We start from the raw sequence: 20,474 nt of genomic DNA, 5'->3' as shown, positions 1-20,474 counted from the left end.
GCTCGATGTAGTTCAGGCTGTCATCCACCTGAATATCCTCCAAAGGCACTACTGCCGAATCGTCCACCAGACACTTCCGTAACTAGGAGACGTGAAAAGTGCTATGAATCTGACTGAGTTCGGCTGGCAGGTCCAGCCTATCTGCCACCTTGCCCACCCGGGCTACAACCCTAAAAGGTCCAATATACATGGGGCCCAGCTTACCCTGCTTCCTGAATAGAATGATGCCCTTCCAAGGCGACACTTTCAGGAGTACCATATCCCTGACCTGGAACTCTAAGTCCGATCGACGCTTGTCGACATAACTTTTCTGTCGACTCTAAGCAGTCTGAAGCCTGCTCCGAACCTGCTGGATCCTATCTGTAGTCTTGAGTACCACTTCGGTACTCCCCATGACCCTCTGAACCACCTCACCCCAGCACATCGGGGTGCTGCATTTCCTCCCATACAACATCTCGAAAGGAGGACAGTCAATACTCACATGATAGCTGTTATTATAGGAGAACTCAGCCAAAGGAAGGTCAGTATCCCAACTACCTCCAAAGTCTAAAACACATGCCCGCAGCATGTCCTCCAGAGTCTGGATGGTCCACTCACTCTGACCATCCGTCTGCGGGTGAAAAGCAGTGCTGAAGTGCAGACGAGTACCCAACTCGTCGTGAAACTTCTTCCAGAATCTGGAAGTGAACCGCACATCCCTGTCGAAAATCACTGAGACTGGCAGCCCGTGTCGCGCCACTACCTCCCTGATATAGATGTCGGCCAACTTTTCGGCCTAAATGCTCTCCTGAATCGGAATAAAATGGGCGCTCTTGGTCAATCAATCAACGATGACCCAAATCAAATCCACTCCTCGCACGGTCCTGGGAAGCTTCGTGATAAAATCCATAGTGATATCCTCCCATTTCCACAACGGGACCTCCAACGGCTGCGTCTTGCCGTGCGGCCTCTAGTGCTCGGCCTTGACCTTCCTGCAAGTCAGGCATCTATCAACAAACCAGGCTACGTCCCTCATCATGCAGGGCCACCAATAATCAAGACGATGATCCTTGTACATCTTCGTCGCCCCGGGATGAATAGAAAACCTGGATTTGTGCGCCTCCTCCATCAATACCTGGCGCACACCCCCATGATGTGGGACCCACACTCTACAATATAGCGTCAACAATCTACGGCTGTCATAGTCAAAGGAGGAAACCTGACCCACAATACGCTCACTCTTACGGTGTTCCTCCTTCATGGCCTCCTGCTGGGCCTTTCGAATCCGCTCCAACAGCGGAGTCACAACCGTAATCCTCATATAGATATCCCTGATCGGCGCTGCCTTACGGCTAAGCACGTCGGCCATGACATTGGCCTTACCCGGGTGGTAGAGGATCTCGCAATCATAATCTTTCCCCACATCGAGCCACCGACGCTACCTAATATTAAGATTTCGCTGATCCATGAGATACCTCGGGCTCTTGTGGTCCGTGTAAATGGTACAATGAACCCCATAGAGGTAATGACGCCACATCTTGAGGGCGAAAACAACAGCCCCCAGATCCAAGTCATTCGTCGGATAGTTCGCCTTGTGAGGCTTCAGCAGACTCGAAGCGTAAGCGATAACATGCCCTCTCTACATCAATACTGTGAGAACCCGAAAATTTTTGCCTTGTATGTTCAGCCATTCAACTCAACCGAGTGTCAGACTCGTTTCAGCTATCAGTTAGCCTTGTTTATAGTCTGTTTAAGGGTTCAAAACTCAGTACATTCAAGCATTGAGTATAGGATTGGGACGCGTAAGTTCCTAGCCTTGAAATAAAACCATACACTCCATGTGAGGGAGTGTACGGTCGTACACATGAGTGTACGATCGTACACATGAGTGTACGGCCGTATACATGTGTGTGCGGCCGCACACCCATCATGACCGTACACCCCTCCATAAGGGTGATATCCCTTCATTGCTAAGCCATTTTCTCAGTTTCCAAGTCAAGAACATCGATTTCTCTCACAATTATCATCGAGCCTTTCACCCGATCTTCAAGAATGTAAGCGTTTCTTCCAATTTGATTTGTTGCTATTCTTCTTAACCTAGTAACACGCTTTGATTTCATCCATTGCAAATCATATTTTGGGTAGATCTTCAAATCTTCATCCATTTCACCAAGAACACCAAGAACACACACTTGTTCTTCGTAATTGTGAACCTTCTTGAGCCTCCAGATCGTAAGTACTCTTTCCCTATGCTTAGAACTTGTTAAGAACACTAGATTAACACCCTAAAAATGTCCAGAACTCAAGAACATAAGTAGTGTATGGCCGTACACCCAAGTGTGGCCGTACACCCCTCAAAACACCCCTAAAGGGCCTTCAAAGTGCAATTCTAGCTTCAACACTTGATGATCAATTGTCCTACAAGCTTCCCTATCATTATAAAACACTTTTGTGCACTTATTACCATGAGTGTGCGGCCGCACACTCCATGGACGCACACCCATGGCCGCACACTCCTCATTGTGGCCGTACACTCCCCTTAGATGAATCACATGTGATTCTAACACTTGGTCCAAGTATTTCCTAGTCCCTAAAGGTGTTTCCTTGCATGTGGTTGATTCTAAACTCTATATTCATGCAAATACATGCCTTATACGTTACTTGGTACTCGTTTGTGTTTTGGGACTTCATTCGTGGAACTTCTCATCCTTACGCGCATATTCGCTTGAATCACCCACATAAGGTGAGTTCATACCCCTATAATGAATCTTTTAACTGTTTTAAATGCTTTTAAGGGGGGAATACAAGTTGAACACAATGATAATTATGTAACTGTTTGTTATAAACATCTTTCAAAAGGTTACTTATGTGTTTTATAAGTGATCAAAACATTTCAAAAACTCTTTTAAAGTTATGTTACTTTATAGTTTAACAAAACTCCGTTTTTAAAGTACCAGCATAACTTAGTAGAAAAATGAGTCTTTTCAGTAACAGTTCAAGTAAAACACTAGTAAACTATAAGGGGTATAGTTTAGAGGTTCAGTTCATACTAGATACTAGAGCATATTATAAAGAGAAACAGGGAGGTAGATACAATACTTCAGAGAGACATACTAAGATACTATAATAGAACGAATATATTAAGATACTATAACAGAAGGAACATACTAAGATACTATAACAGAACGAACATACTAAGATGCTATAGCATAGGATCACTACAGGATCTAATTATACCAATGAATCACTAACTCATTGTTATAAACAAAAGGTGATAGTTAAATTGGGTATACATGATCGTATAACTTTAATGTGAATTTCCACGGCCTAGCAATTGTTTGCTGAAGTCGCGTTTGGTCCCCATAATCTATTAACACGGAGAGAGTATAGTATGGGTACTAGCCTTCACATTATGACCTTAATAAAACAAACGTGTTTTAAGGTAATCAGTATGTCAGGATGTCATTTCAAAAGACAACTGTGTACTTATATTTTCCCATTACTTTCACTATTGTGACAGTTCCACTTGAAAGTTAATGCAAACTATTTTCGAGTCAAGAAAGTTATAAACTAGGGAAAACTTACATTTTACAAACGACAAACAGAACAGTCGAGTCTAGTACATTCAGTAGAAAGGGGCCTATAATGCTAACTTTATGATTCCTTAGTGTATGCATTCAGGGAGATATATTAATCGGATCCGACAGGTAGTAGGATGTGTGCTTTACACTTCATTTCCTGTTCCTTGTTTGGTTGTGGGCTTAGAGCAGATTCACCCGACCTACTATCTATCAGATCTTAGTTATATATATGTTCCGTATACACCAAGTAATCATAAGGGGTACCAGGTATGGGCAAGGTCATAGGACACTAATTCAATGCATCGTTTTCTAGTACAAAACATACTTTTAAAATAGAACATTTGGTATACAAAACTAGAAACATACCAGTAAAGGGTTTAATCCATTTTATTAAACCAGTATAAACTTAAAGGACCTTAGGTGGTTAACTCTATAATACCTTAGTTTATACATCTGGGTTATATATAATTAATACCCGATAGGTAGTTGGATGTGTGCTTTCCGCCTCATTTCCTGTTCCTTGTTTGGTTGTGGGCTTAGGGCAGATCCACACAATTAACTATCTATTTGATATTAGATTATATATGGCTAGTATAAACTAAGTGATTATAGAAGGAACCACTGTGGTTACCTTTTTTATTAAAAGAAATAAGGGTTTTCTTAAAGAATCTTTTCATCAAATATAAATGAACTATTACAGTTAACTCCATGAGTACCAAGTGAATACGCCAGGTTATATACAACGATGATCTAACAAACAATGAGATGTGTGCCTTTCTCCTCATTTCATGTTCATTGTTTGGTTGTGGGCTTAGGGCAGATACACACAATCGATTGTTTGTTTACTCTGGGTTTTATATAACTTGTATCCATTTAGTACTCATAGAAAGGATTGTAGAGTCATTTTTACTTACCTTTAATCAAAGCAGGAAATATAGGATTTTCTGGAGGAACAGGCGAACTTTTCTAAACAGAACTTACAAAATTACTATAACTTACTACAACTTTCTACAACTTACATTACATCACTAAAATCTTATGAACTCACCAGCTTAAATGCTGATCTACGCTTTCAAAATAACTTGTATTCTCAGGAGACCAGTAGACAGGTACGCGCACTGGGATTCAGAACGTGGAGCATAATAGCTTCAAGTCTTTTGTTATTTACTTTGTATTCTATGTTATGTGAACCACATACTTTGTAAACATTTTCTTTCTAATGAAATGGTTTTTTATTACTTTTCTTACTATGATGCATGACTTGTGATACCAAACATGACGTCCTCCACCCCAGAACGTTTCTGCCGTTCCGGTTTTGGGGTGTGACAGATTGGTATCAGAGCATTATTTATAGTGAACTAAGTATATCGACCGATAAAAGATATACAACTATAAATACAATGGGGCCGAAGTGCTCTGGATAAGAATATATTTTAAATATATAATGATACCTTATAAAAGTATACATATGTGCTTATACATATATACATACAAGAACAAGTATCACAACAAGAACAGAACAAAAGTATTTAAAGGTTGAACACTACGGTTAAACCTGGACAGTTATGTAATCATAGCTAGGATCAATATAGCCTGATCAACTATATTCATTCGAGATCTGACCGACATGTGTTTGGGAGTGATGTGGTATTGCAACAGTCTTAAAACCTACCTAACTCTATTCAAGAGAATTCTAGATCTGAACATAAAGATAAGATACTATGGGAGTATTTTATGATACTATAACACGATAACAAGTTTAAAACATACCAAGTACATTACATTAAAATACTATAGGAGTATGTTAGGCACTATGTAAATAACTTATGTGATAACTTAAAAGACCCTTACGAATAGGTCTATAATCTTGCAATGTATACTCCCAAGGCTATACATAATTGGGATTTTATAGACTTAGAATTTGTGATCTAGGCTTCACTACCTGTTCCTTGTTTGGTTGTGGTTTTGGAGTAGGATCACTTATTCGAAGATCTGTTAATCTTGAATTATATACAAGTTGTATACATTGTACAATTATAGGAGGACTCTGTAAGGATCACCCCATATTATTGCACTTAAATCTCATAGATTCTTTAGTCGCATCCATTCTCGCACGACAAACCCAGATAGGTGTAACCACTTCCGCATAGTAGACAACTGAAGAGTCAAGGAGGAACAAGAGCAAGTTCATGAGAAGTTTTCAAAGAAGGATCAGCCGAAGTAACAAAAACGTGTTATGCATCACACTAATAAATAACAATCTGGTTGAACTTAATGAGTTAGTGGAAACACTGCTCACATTATGTGTTAGGATTATTTTCTTACATGCAGCTGGTAACAGTTATTCAGGTAACAGATATTCATTCGAGGATAGCCATTCCAAATTCATAAAGTTTATTAGGTATAGACTCTTTTATGAATTGTTTCCAGAACCCTGTGGAAGTCAGGACCCGATACACTCAGAACTAGGATAACCTTGTCTTTCAGCTTTCGGCTTATATCCACTTCTTTAGACTTATTCCATATCATCTTTGTATTCTTTTAGCGAAGATGCCTCCTCGCAGACCAAACAGATGCACTACTCCGACAACTCCAACTCCTCCGCCATAATTCGATCCTGCTACTCTCCAAGCAGCGATATCCTCCGCAGTGGCAACTGCTCTAGCTCACTTCGGCGAAAGTGGTACCCTCGGATCTGGCAGCGGTACCCACTTAACCAACCTCGGAGTTACTCACAGACACCCAAGGGATTGTTCGTATAAGGACTTCATCAACTGCAAACCCAATTCCTTTAATGGAAATGGTGGAGTCATCGCTCCGATGCGATGGTTCGAGAAAAAAGATTCGGTCTTCGAAATCTGTTCGTGCCCAGAAGGGAGCAAAGTGAAGTTTGCTGCCTGCACCCTCTCTCACAGAGCCCTAACATGGTGGAATAGCCATGTTAAGTCACTGACCCTATCAGTGGCTATCTCAATAAGTTGGGAGAACCTAAAAGAGTTAATGCTGGAAGAATACTGCTTGTGGGGCGAAGTTCAAAAGCTGGAAGAAGAACTATGGGAGCTCACGATGGTCGGCTCAGACATAGTGACCTACACTGACCGGTTCAGCGACCTAGCAGCACTAAGCCCCGGGATGGTTACCCCGGAGAGCAAGAAGATAGAAAGATACATCTGGGGTCTAACTGCCCCGATCCAAGGAGATGTGATGTCTTCTAACCCAGCCACATTCGATAGTGCTAAACGCCTGGCTCAGCGGCTCATCGACCATGGAGTCCGCCATGGTGTGGAAGTCCCTGTTCCCGAGCCATCAAAAGGAGAGGACTATAAATGAAAGTCGGGGAACAAGAGGAAGAAGAAGAGAACAACATAGGAACCCCCGCAGGAGCAACAAAAGGGTTCTATATACTCTGCCACAACACCTGCTACTCCAGCACCTGCCAGTCGTTATGCTAGAACTCTCCCGAAGTGTGATGGTTGTAACTACCACCACACCGGAGTATGCCGCGAAATGCAGTGCCTGAACTGCCACAGAAAGGGACACACAATCCGTTTCTACAGGGCACCGGCTCAACCGATCTCCCAAATCCCCAGAGCTGAAGAAAACCAAGCCTGCTATGGCTGTGGTGAGACTGGACACTACCAGAGAGACTGCCCAGTAACAAAGAACTCAGGATCGGATGGACGAATTCTGATGATCACCGCAGGAGAATCAACCCTAGAGTCGTCAGTGAGCAGCGGTACGTTTTCGAAATAGTAATTACTTTAAAATTTAATTTATATTTATATAAGATTAAAACTTGTGGAAAACACTTAAAAGTAATTATAATAACTCACAATTTGAAACAAGTCACGGTATTCAAGAGAACTAAAAGATCCGTTCAGAGAAGCTTTGATGGCTGAGTATCTACCTCTGGGTTGTGCATAGTTGAGATGTTGCAGACCTAGAGTGAGTGATTTCGCCTTAATTCCTGTTCCTTGTTTGGTTGTGGATTTGAGGCGGAGTTACTCAGTCGACTGTCTAATTTATCTTAATTATTCATAACTTGTATATCGCAGGCGATCATAGTGGTACCAAGGAGGATTGTAGTATAAAGTATCGACACTAGTTATCAAAGCACTTTCATTGTATGTACTCACTCATCGCAGTACGATACGTAGAAGTGTAAACAACAAGGGGAAAAACAGAAAGCATTAGAACATTTACAAAGAGTACATTTTCTAGCACACTAGGGGTACATTATCGTATAACAGACGTTTCTTTCAAATCGGCCAAAACTTTGTTTAGTAAAGAGTGTGTTGCTATCATTCGTCATGAGTTGGCATGATCCTCACCATACTAAGTTCATATGTTCCTATCGCCGTGACCGTCAAATTTGCGAAGCCTTCGTCATTCGTAACGACAGTCCGACCTAGACCTCAGTTTTGCCCTCCAAAGCCTTACCGCCGTATGTTCAGCAGACTCTTCCCGAAATACCACTCGTCTAGCAGACCATGTTCAAGCACAGAGGTTAAGGACGAATATAGCCCACTTATCACTATTCGGTGTATACGCGAGGGTGGTATATGATTATGATTAAGCAGATTTAGTATATGTGCTTCCGCCCTATCTCCTGTTCCTTGTTTGGTTGTGCACCTGGGGCAGAGTCGCACATCCAACCGTCTTACTAATCCTAATTATATACGACTTGTATACACGAGGTAATGATAGATGGACCAAGTATGAATCCTGTCATGAACAATAGGGCAAAAGTTGCCAGGTCCACGAGTAGGTATTCTGCCAATCAGAGGAGCGCAACCCCAGCAGTACTGCTAAGAAAGCTAATTTCGGGACGAAATTCCATCTAACGGGGGGATGATGTGACAACCCGAAAATTTTTACCTTGTAAGTTCAGCCATTTAACTCAAATGAGTGTCAGACTCATTTCTGCTATCAGTTAGCCTTGCTTAGAGTTTGTTTAAGGGTTCAAAGCTCAGTACATTCAATCATATAGTATACGATTGGGATACGTAAGTTCCTAGCCTTGAAATGAAACCGTACACTCCATGTGAGGGAGTGTACGGTTGTACACATGAGTGTACAGCCGTACACATGTGTGTGCGGCCGTACACCCATCGTGACCGTACACCCCCTCCATAAGGGTGATATCCCTTCATTCCTAAGCCATTTTCTCAGTTTCCAAGTCAAGAACATCGATTTCTCTCTCAACTATCATCGATCCTTTCACCCGATCTTCAAGAATGTAAGCCTTTCTTCCATTTTGATTTGTTGTTATTCTTCTTAACCTAGTAACACCCTTTGATTTCATCCATTGCAAATCATCTTTTGGGTAGATCTTCAAATCTTCATCCATTTCAGCAACAACACCAAGAACACACACTTGTTCTTGGTGATTGTGAACCTTCTTGAGCCTCCAGATCGTAAGTACTCTTTCCCTATGCTTAGAACTTGTTAAGAACACTAGATTAACACCATAAAAATGTCCAGAACTCAAGAACATAAGGAGTGTACAGCCGTACACCCAAATGTGGTCATACACCCCTCAAAACACCCCTAAACGGCCTTCAAAGTGCAATTCTAGCTTCAACACTTGATGAGCAATTGTCCTACATGCTTCCCTATCATTAGAAAACACTTTTGTGCACTTATTACCATGAGTGTGTGGCCGCACACTCCATGGCCATACACCCATGGCCGCACACTCCTCATTGTGGCCGTACACTCCCCTTAGATGAATCACATGTGATTCTAACACTTGGTCCAAGTGTTTCCTAGTCCCTAAAGGTGTTTTCTTGCATATGGTTGCTTCTAAACCCGATATTCATGAAAATACATGCCTTATATGTCATTTAGGACTCGTTTGTGTTTCAGGACTTCATTCGTGGAACTTCTCATCCTTACGCTCATATTCGCTTGAATCACCCACATAAGGTGAGTTCATACCCCTATAATGAATCTTTTAATTGTTTTAAATGCTTTTAAGGGGGGGAATACAAGTTGAACACAATGATAATTGTGTAATTGTTTGTTATAAACATCTTTCAAAAGATTGCTTATGTCTTTTATAAGTGATCAAAACATTTCAAAAACTCTTTTAAAGTTACGTTACTTTATTGTTTAACAAAACTCCGTTTTTAAAGTACCATCATAACTTATTAGAAAAATGAGTCTTTTCAGTAACAGTTCAAGTAAAACACTAGTAAACTATAAGGGGTAGAGTTTAGAGGTTGTGACAACCCGAAATTTTTTGTCTTGTAAAGACAGTACGATCAACCTTAAGTCAGACTCGCTTCTGCTATCTTTTAACACTGTTTAGGGTCTGTTTGAGTGTTCTAAGCCTTGTACATTCAAGGAATGAGTGTTAGGAAGTACCTGCTAAAGTCATTGTGCAACATTTAAGCCTAAGCTCCACCAAAAAGGAGTTCACGGCCAAGGCACATGAGTTTACGGCCGTAAACTCAAGGTTGGCCGTAAACTCCCCCATTAAGACTCCTTCCCTTTACTTTTCTTTCATTATTACACTTTCAACGCAAGAACACTTCCATTCTCTCTCAAGTATCATCGAGTTCTTCACTTTGATCTTCAAAAATGTAAGTATTTCTTCCGCCTTTTTAGTTGTTATTCCTCTTAATCTAGTACACCCCTTTGATTCCATCCATAAAATCATCTCTTTTGGTTAGATCTTCAAGATCTTCATCTTTCACCAAGAACACCAAGAACACACACTTGTTCTTGGTGTCCGTAAACTCATATAAGGCCCTCAAAAGTGTGAGTATTCCATCTATCTTCTAGTTAGTCATGTTAAACACTAGATCCTAGCCTTGAAACATCACCAATCTCAAGATCAATGAGAGTTTTCGGCCAGGAGCATCTCCATTGGCTGTAAACCCTTGTCTTGGTCATGTTTTGAGCCTTAAACACTTCTAGACACTAGCTATCAATTGGAACACTTGAACCTTCGAAACCCCTTGCCTTTTAGACCCAAAATGACAACATTTGGAGAGTTTACGGCCATACACTTTTAGTGTGGCCATAAACCCCTCAACACCTCCTAAAAGGTTAGTTTTGCTCATCCTTTTGTAGAGCAATAGTCCCACAAGTTTCCCTAGCATTCAAACACCCTCTTATACACCTTTTTACCATAAGTTTATGGTCGTAAACTCCATGTCCGTAAACCCATGGCCGTAAACACCAAATGTGGCCTTAAACATCCCTTAGATGAATCACATGTGATTCTAACACTTGGTCCAAGTGTTTCCTAGTCCCAAAGGGTGGTTTCTTGCATATTAGTTGCTTATAAACACTATATTCATGCAAATACATGCCATATATGACATTTAGGACTCGTTTGTGTTTCGGGACTTCACTCGTGGAACTTCTCATCCTTACGTACATATTCGTTTGAAATCACCCACATAAGGTGAGTTCATACCCCAATAATGAATCTTTTAACTATTTTAAATACTTTTAAGGGGAGGAATACAAGTTGAACACAATGATAATTGTGTGAATGTTTGTTATAAACATCTCTCAAAAGATTGCTTATGTCTTTTATAAGTAATCAAAACATTTCAAAAACTATTTTAAAGTTATGTTACTTTATAGTTTAACAAAACTCCGTTTTTAAAGTACCAGCATAATTTAGTAGAAAAATGAGTCTTTTCAATAACAGTTCAAGTAAAACACTAATAAACTATAAGGGGTATAGTTTAGAGGTTCAGTTCATACTAGATACTAGAGCATACTATAAAGAGAAACAGGGAGGTAGATACAATACAGCAGAGACACATATTATACACTATACATGATAACAGAAAGAACATACTAAGATACTATAACAGAACGAACATACTCAATGCTATAGCAGGAGAACACTACAGGATCTAATTATACCAATGAATCGCTAACTCATTATTCTAAACAAATGGTGATTGTAAAATTGGGTATACATGATCATATAACATTAATGTGAATTCTACACGGCCTAGCAATTAGTTTGCAGAAGTCGGGTTTGGTCCCCAGAATCTATTGCAGGGAGAGCGTATAGTATGGGTACTATTCATCACATTATGACCTTAATAAAACAAACATGTTTTAAAGGTAATCACTACGTTAGTTTGTCAATTCAAAAGACAACTGTGTACTTATATTTTCCCATTACTTTCATTTTGTGACAGTTCCACTTGAAAGTTAATGCAAACTATTTTCGAGTCAAGATAGTTATAAACTAGGGAAAACTTACATTTTTCAAACAACAAACAGAACAGTCGAGTCCAGTACATTCTGTAGAAAGGGGGCCTATAATTCTAACCTTATGATTCCTTAGTGTATGCATTCAGGGATATATATTAATCGGGTCCGACCGGTAGTAGGATGTGTGCTTTCCACTTCATTTCCTGTTCCTTGTTTGGTTGTGGGCTTAGAGCAGATTCACCTAGCCTACTATCTATCAGATCTTAGCTATATATATGTTTCGTATATACCAAGTAATCATAAGGGGTACCAGGTATGGGCCAGGTCATAGGACACTAATTCAATGCACAATTTTCTAGTACAAAACATACTTTTCAAATAGAACTTTTGGTATACAAAACTAGAAACATCCTAGTAAAGGGTTTAATTCATTTTATTAGACCAGTATAAACTTAAAGGACCTTAGGTGGTTAATTATATAATACCTTAGTTTATACATCAGGGTTATATATAATTAATACGTGATAGGTATTTGGATGTGTGCCTTCCGCCTCATTTCCTGTTCCTTGTTTGGTTGTGGACTTAGGGCAGATTCACACAATTAACTATATGTTCGATATTAGATTATATATAGCTGGTATAAACTAAGTGAATATAGAAGGAACCACGGTGGTTACCACTTTTATTAAAAGAAATAAGGGTTTTCTTAAAGAATCTTTTCATCAAATATAAAGGGACTATTACAGTTAACTCCGTGAGTACCAAGTGAATGCACCAGGGTTATATACATCGATGATCTAACGAACAATGGGATGTGTGCCTTCCGCCTCATTTCCGGTTCCTTATTTGGTTGTGGGTTTAGGGCAGATACACACAACCGATTGTTTGTTTACTCTGGGTTTTATATAACTTATATCCATTTAGTACTCATAGAAAGGATTGTAGAGTCATTTTACTTATCTTTCATCCAAGCAGGAAGTATAGGATTTTCTGGAGGAACAGGAGAACTTTTCTAAACAGAACTTACTACAACTTAGTACAACTTTCTACAACTTACTTACATCACTAAAATCTTATGAACTCACCAGCTTAAATGCTAATCTACGCTTTCAAAATAACTTGTATTCTCAGGAGACCAGTAGTCAGGTACGCGTACTGGGATTCAGAAGATGGAGCAGTATAGCTTCATGTCTTTTTGTTATTTGCTATGTATTCTATATTATGTGAATGACATACTTTGTAAACACTTTATTTCTAATGAAATGGTTGTTTATTACTTTTCTTACTATGATGCATGTCTTGTGATACTATACATGACGTCCTCCACCCTAGAACGTTTCCGCCGTTCCGGTTTTGGGGTGTGACAGATTGGTATCAGTGCATTATTTATAGTGAACTAAGTATATTAAACGATAAATCATATAAAACTATAAATACAATGGGGCCAAAGTGCTCTGGATAAGAATATATTTTAAATATATAATGATACCTTATAAAAGTATACATATGTGCTTATACATATATACATACTAGAACAAGTATCACAACAAGAACAGAACATAAGTATTTAAAGGTTGGACACTACGGTCAAACCTGGTAAGTTATGTAATCATAGCTAGGATCAATATAGGTTGATCAACTATATTCATTCGAGATGTTACCGATATGTGTTTGGGAGTGATGTGGTGTTGCAACAGTCTTAAAACTTACCTAACTCTATTCAAAGAAATTCTAGATCAGAACATAAAGATAAGATAATATGGGAGTATTTTATGATACTATAACACGATAACAAGTTTAAAACATACCAAGTACATTACATTAAAATACTATAGGAGTATTTTAGGCACTATATAAATAACTTATGTGATAACTTAAAAGACCCTTACGGATAGGTCTATAATCTTACAATGTATACTCCTAAGGTTATATATAATTGAGATTTTATAGACTTAGAATTTGCGATCTACGCTTCACTACCTATTCCTTGTTTGGTTGTGATTTTGGAGTAGGATTATTTATTCGAAGGTCTATTTAATCTTAAATTATATACAACTTGTATACATTGTGCAATTATAGGAGGACTCTGTAAGGATCACCCCATAATGTTTCACTTAAATCTTATAGATTCTTTAGTCACATCCATTCTCGCACGACAAACCCAGATAGATGTAACCACTTCCTCATAGTAGACAACAGAAGAGTCAAGGAGGAACAAGAGCAAGTTCAAGAGAAGTTTTCAAGGAAGGATCAGCCGAAGTAACCAAAACGTCTTATGCGTCACACTAATAAATAATAATCATGGTTAACTTAATGAGTTAGTGGAAACACTGCTCACATTATGTGTTAGGATTATTTTCTTACATGCAACAGGTAAAAATTATTCAAGTAACATATATTCATTCGAGGATAACCATTCCAAATTCATAAAGTTTATTAGGTATAGACTCTTTTATGAATTGTTTCCAGAACCCTGTAGAAGTCAGGACCCGATACACTCAGAACTAGGATAACCTTGTCTTTCATCTTTCAGCTTATATCCACTGTTATAGACTTATTACATGTCATCTTTGTATTCTTTTACCAAAGATGCCTCCTCGCAGACCAAACATATGCACTATTCCGATAACTCTAACTCCTCTGCTACAATTCGATCATGCTGTTCTCCAAACAGCAATATCCTCCGCAGTGGCAACTGCTCTAGCTCACTTCGGTGAAAGTGGTACCTTCGGATCTAGTAGAGGTACCCACTTAACGAACCCCGGAGATTCTCACGGACAACCAAGGGAGTTTTTGTACAAGTACTTCATGAACTGCAAACCCAATTCCTTTAATGGAAATGGTGGAGTCATCGGTCGGATGCGATGGTTCGAGAAAACAGATTCGGTCTTCGAAATCTGTTCGTGCCCATAAGCGAGCATGGTAAAGTTTGATGCCTGCACCTTCTCCAAAAGAGCCCTAACATGGTGGAATAACCATGTTAAGTCACTGACCCTATCAGTGGCTAACTCAGTAGGTTGGGAGAACCTAAAAGAGTTAATGCTTGAAGAATACTGCCCGTTGGGCGAAGTTCAAAAGCTGGAACAAGAAGTATGGGAGCTCACAATGGTCGGCTCAGACATAGTGGCCTACACTGACAGGTTCATCGACCTAGCAGCACTATGCCCCGGGATGGTTACTGTCACACCCCAAAACCGGAACGGCGGAATCGTTCAGGGGTGGAGGACGTCATGTACAGTATCACAAGTGTGTTCTGTGAAGTGTATAAGACACCAAAAATGTAAATCAAAAATAAGAGATGAGTCTTGAACGAGCTCCATCTTCTCAAAACCTGGCATCGGTACCTGTCTACTGATGACCTGAGAATACAAGTTATTTTGAAAGAGTTTATCAGCTTTAAAGCTGGTGAGTTCATAAGCATTTTAGTGTCATTGTTTGTATGAAAATGTTTGTAAATGTTTGTATCTCCTAGAAAATCCTATATTTCCTACAAAACGTAGCCTTCTACCAAGGCATCAAATGAAATGTATGTTTGTTTCTTGTAAGAGCGTACATTTTCCCAAGTGTGACTATCATTAACCAAAAATATAGTTTTACATTATCTTTTATGTGAAAAGATCACAACATGAATGCAATGGGGAAATAATAAAGTACTATAGTGTTGTATTATAGTAACTACTGTTGTGCTTTCTACCTTAAACCAATTGATATTTAAGGTATGATGTTACCTGATTGTACCATACTATCAACTAATAACACGACGATGAAAGACATCGGAAGGTATGACATTTGGCACCCGTAGACTTACAAGTCCCACTGTAGTGAACAACAAGGTGTAGGATAGTCAATCCAGTATAGATCTATACACAAATTCACGCTCTCCCTCTAGGAGATTCTGGCTACAAATCGAGCCATGACAGGTGATGCCATGCCTCGAACGATGGTTCACATTTATGTTATTGTATACTTGTATATGTAATGTATGTACTACCTGTATTGTCTGTTCTCTCTATCTAGTATGTATGTATGTTCTCTTAGTTTCTCATAACAGTATGTATGTATGTTCTCTTAGTTTCTTATAATAGTATGTATGTATGTTCTCTTAGTTTCTCATAATAGTATGTATGTATGTTCTCTTAGTTTCTCATAATAGTATGTATTGACTCATGTATGAACTGACTCTTTGTATGTTTCATTGTTCTAGTAATAGTATTAGTAACTTCCTAAACTACACCTATTATAGTTTACTAGTAATGTTGTTTGTATGAATGAACATGTTTGAATACCCTTGCTACCCAAAGGTATTGAACTGAATGAAGGAACTTTTATATCTATATACATATACTTAATATATAACTAAGATTCAAACGACCTTCGAACAAACAACCGATACCCTAAGTCCACAACCAAACAAGGAACAGGAAGTAAGGGGAGCTATCAGTCCTAAGTCCTTTCAATCCTACTTATATAACTATATCTATACAGATACACTTTTGACAAAAAAAATAAGTTTAAAAGAGTTTAATAAAAGTATTTAGCATGTAAAAGAGTTTGTAAAACGATTGGAAATAATTTGTTTGATAACACAGTTTGAAAAGTAAGAAATCCACTTGTTTGGTAGTTATTAATCACATGTGATTGATATAATAACTATAATAGTTCAACTTGTATTACCCCCCCATAAAAGCATTTAAAATCATTTAAAAGGTTGATTAAGGGGTATGAACTCACCTGTAGTGAGTGGTTTGGATGAACGGATGGTATAGGATGCTAAGTGTCAAGTGAAGACTTGAGCACACACACAGATCCTATTTAACATATAATGACACATATATGTATCTAATTAGTCAATTAACAACTAATTAAGCAAGTGAAGACACCCTAGGACATGGAAAACACTTTGATTCAAGTGCTAGGAGTACCAAAGGGTTGCATCTAAGGGATGTATGGCCTCACATTGGAGTTTATGGCCAACATGGATGCATCACATGAGTTTACGACCCAGGGGTAATTTCCCCATGAGTTTACGGCCATAAAAACATGGTATTTTGTACCAAGTTGTGTTATAAGGTCTTACAAGTGATAATGAAGTGTTCTATGATCAAGTCTAAGCCTTAGGAAGGAATGGTGGCACAAATGTACCATTTACTAGTGTTTACGGCCCAAGGTGATTGCCTTGGCCGTAAACACCATATGTTCTTGGTTCTTTTGATGTCTAAGGTCCTATACTTATCTTGGAAGTATTCTAGACTTGGTTCCAAGGCTTTGGAAGGGATTAGGGCTCATTTGCCCCCTTAATTAGGGTTTACGGCCCAAGGAGATTGCCTTGGCCGTAAACACCTTTTGATCTTGTTTTCTTGATGTTTTCTAGGTGTAAACTAAGTGATTCAAGCATATAACAAGCTAAGGCAAGAGTACTTACAATATAGAAGCTTGTAAGGGTGTTTAAGGTCCAAGAACACTAGTATGTGTTCTTGGTGTTCTTGGTGAAATGAAGAACACTTGAAGATCTACCAAAATGAAGAGATTTCATGGATGAAATCATGTACAATCACTAGATATTGAAGTATATCAACTAATCAAGGAAAGAATCACTTGAGAGAGAATGACTTCTAGGCTTGGAAATGGTAAAAATGACTAAAATGACTAAGTGTCATATTTATACCTTAGAGTTTACGGTCGTAAACTCCATCTTATTGCCGTAAACTCCAAACTCTTGGGGTTTTGAGACTTAAATGTTGCACATTGAACTCTAGAGTATACTTCCTATATTTACCTCTTGAAGGTACTAGGCTTTAGAACACTCAAACAGGCTCTAAACAGTGTTAAAGTTAGCAGAAATAAGTCTGACTTAGATTGAAGTGAATGGTTGTACAAGATAGAAATTTCGAGTTGTCACATCATCCCCCCGTTAGAGGGAATTTCGTCCCGAAATTAGAGTTGGCATTCCTCGTGCTCCCAAGTGAATTCAGGTCCTCACTTGGCATTCCAGCGAACCTTCACTATCGGGATACGACTTAGCTTCGTTTCCTTGACCTCTCGGTCCATGATCTCTACAGGTTCTTCTGCGAAGTTGAGGCTCTCGTTGATCTCGATCTCGTCGAGTGGGATTACAAGAGTCTCGTCGGACAGACACTTTTTCAAGTTCAGGACATGGAAAGTAGAATGTACGTTACTGAGTTCGCGGGGTAAGTTGAGTTTGTAAGCTACAGGGCCGATTCTAGCGAGAATATCGAAAGGCCCTATGTATCTTGGATTTAGAATTCCACGCTTTTCGAAGCGTATCAAGCCTTTCCATGGTTAGACCTTCAATAGAACACGGTCGCCCACCTGGAATTCCAACGGTTTCCTTCGTTTATCTGCGTAGCTTTTCTGTCGGTCTCTAGAGGCTTTCAATCGTTCACGAATCTGAACGATCTTCTCTGTCGTTTCCCGAATGATCTCCGGACCGATGAGAGTGCTGTCAGGAATTCGTCCTTTAGCTAACTGGGTGTCACCCACCTCAGCCCAGCACAGAGGGGATCTGCACTTTCGGCCATAGAGGGCTTCAAATGGAGCAGCCTTTATGCTCGTGTGATAACTATTGTTGTAGGAAAACTCGACAAGGGGTAAATGAGTATCCCATGCCTTCCCAAAGTCGATCACACAGGCTCGCAACATATCTTCCAAGGTTTGGATAGTCCTCTCACTTTGTCCCTCGGTCTGTGGATGGTAGGCTGTACTCATGTCCAGCCTAGTTCCCAGAGAACTTTGCAGCGACTGCCAGAACCTCAAAGTGAATCTACTATCTCTATTAGATATAATGGATATGGGAACACCATGCAGTCGTACGATCTCCCTTATGTAGGTCCTGGTTAGTTTCTCCATCTTGTCTGTCTCTTTGATAGGCAGGAAGTGTACGGACTTGGTCAACCTGTCTACGATCACCCAAATGGTATCGAGACCACCCGTTGTCTTGGGCAACTTGGTTATGAAGTCCATCGTGATCCGCTCCCACTTCCATTTTGGTATCTCCGGCTGTTGTAGCAAACCTGAGGGTTTCTGGTATTCAACCTTAACCTTGGCGCAAGTAAGGCATTTACTTACGAAGGTAGCAATCTCTGCTTTCATGTTAGGCCACCAGTATAGCTTTTTAAGATCCAGATACATCTTATCTGAACCTGGGTGGATGGAATATCGAGTGTTGTGAGCTTCGGTCATGATCAAGTCTCTGAAACCACCGTGTTTCGGTGTCCATATCCGATCCATGAGATATAAGGCTCCGCCACCCTTGACTTCCAAATTCTATTCATCCCTCTTAGGGATTCACCCGCCACATTTTCAGGTTTCAAGGATTCAAGCTGAGCTTCCTAGATTTGTGTGGACAAGTGTGAATGGATAGTCATAGTCAAAGATTTGACTCTACGACCAGAGTATTCTTTCCGACTTAGGGTGTCAGCTACTACGTTGGCCTTGTTGGGATGATAACGAATTTCGCATTCGTAATCACTGAGTAGCTCGACCCACCGTCGTTGTCTCAGTTTGAGCTCCTTCTAGTCGAATATATGTTGTAGGCTTTTGTGGTCTGTAAAAATAGTGCTTTTTGTACCATACAGGTAGGGTCTCCAGATCTTCATAGCAAACACAACTGCTCCCAGCTCAAGATCGTGAGTGGTGTAGTTGACATCGTGTGTCTTCAGCTGTCTCGAGGCATAGGTGATGACCTTACCTCGCTACATCAGAACACAGCCGAGGCCTTGATTTGACGCATCGCAATAGACCACGAAGTCTTCTACCCCTTCTGGGAGGGATAGTATCGGTGCAGTGCATAAGGCTCGCTTTAGCGTTTGGAACGCTTTCTCCAGCTTCTCTTCCCAGTCAAAGGCCACGCCCTTCTGGGTCAAAGTCGTAAGAGGTTTTGGAATCCGTGAGAAGTTCTGAATAAACATGCGATAGTAGCCAGCGAGGCCTAGAAATTGACGAATTTCTGTAGGCATCTTCGGTGCTGACCAGTTCTCAATGGCTTTTATTTTGGAAGGGTCCACGTGTATTCCTTCTTCGCTAACCACGTGTCCTAAGAATTCGACTCTTCGGATCTAAAATTCGCATTTCGAGAACTTCGCATAGAGCTTCTCCGATCGTAGTGTTTCCAAGACCTGTTGAAGATGTTGACTATGTTCCTCCTTACTACGAGAGTAGATAAGTATGTCATCGATGAAGACGATGACGAACTGATCCAAGTAGGGATGGCACACCCTATTCATTAATTCCATGAATACTGCGGGCACGTTGGTTAATCCGAACGACATCACTACGATTTCGTAGTGTCCATAACGAGTTCGGAAGGCTGTCTTCAGAACATCCTCTCATAACACCCGTAACTGGTGATACCCGGATCTTAGGTCGATTTTTGAAAGGAAGTTCGCCCCTTGAAATTGGTCAAACAAATCGTCTATACGAGGCAGTGGGTAACGATTCTTAACGGTAAGCTTGTTCAGCTCCCTGTAGTCGATGCACATACGAAACGATCCGTCTTTCTTCTTGACGAACAAGACTGGAGCTCCCCAGGGTGAGAAGCTTGGTCTTATAAAGCCCTTGCTGAGCAGTTCGTTAAGTTGACCGGACAGTTCTTGCATCTCTGCAGGTGCTAGATGATAGGGCGATTTGGCTACTGGGGTAGCCCCTGGAACTAAGTCGATTCTAAACTCGACTTGACGTTGTGGAGATAATCCTGGGAGTTCTTCT

This window comes from Lactuca virosa, chromosome 5 (assembly GCF_052849685.1).
Source record: "Lactuca virosa cultivar CGN04683 chromosome 5, Lactuca_virosa_CGN04683_v6, whole genome shotgun sequence".
Classification (NCBI taxonomy): Eukaryota; Viridiplantae; Streptophyta; class Magnoliopsida; order Asterales; family Asteraceae; genus Lactuca; species Lactuca virosa.
The sequence above is the reverse complement of the archived record's forward strand: the minus strand, read 5'-3'. Positions refer to the sequence as shown.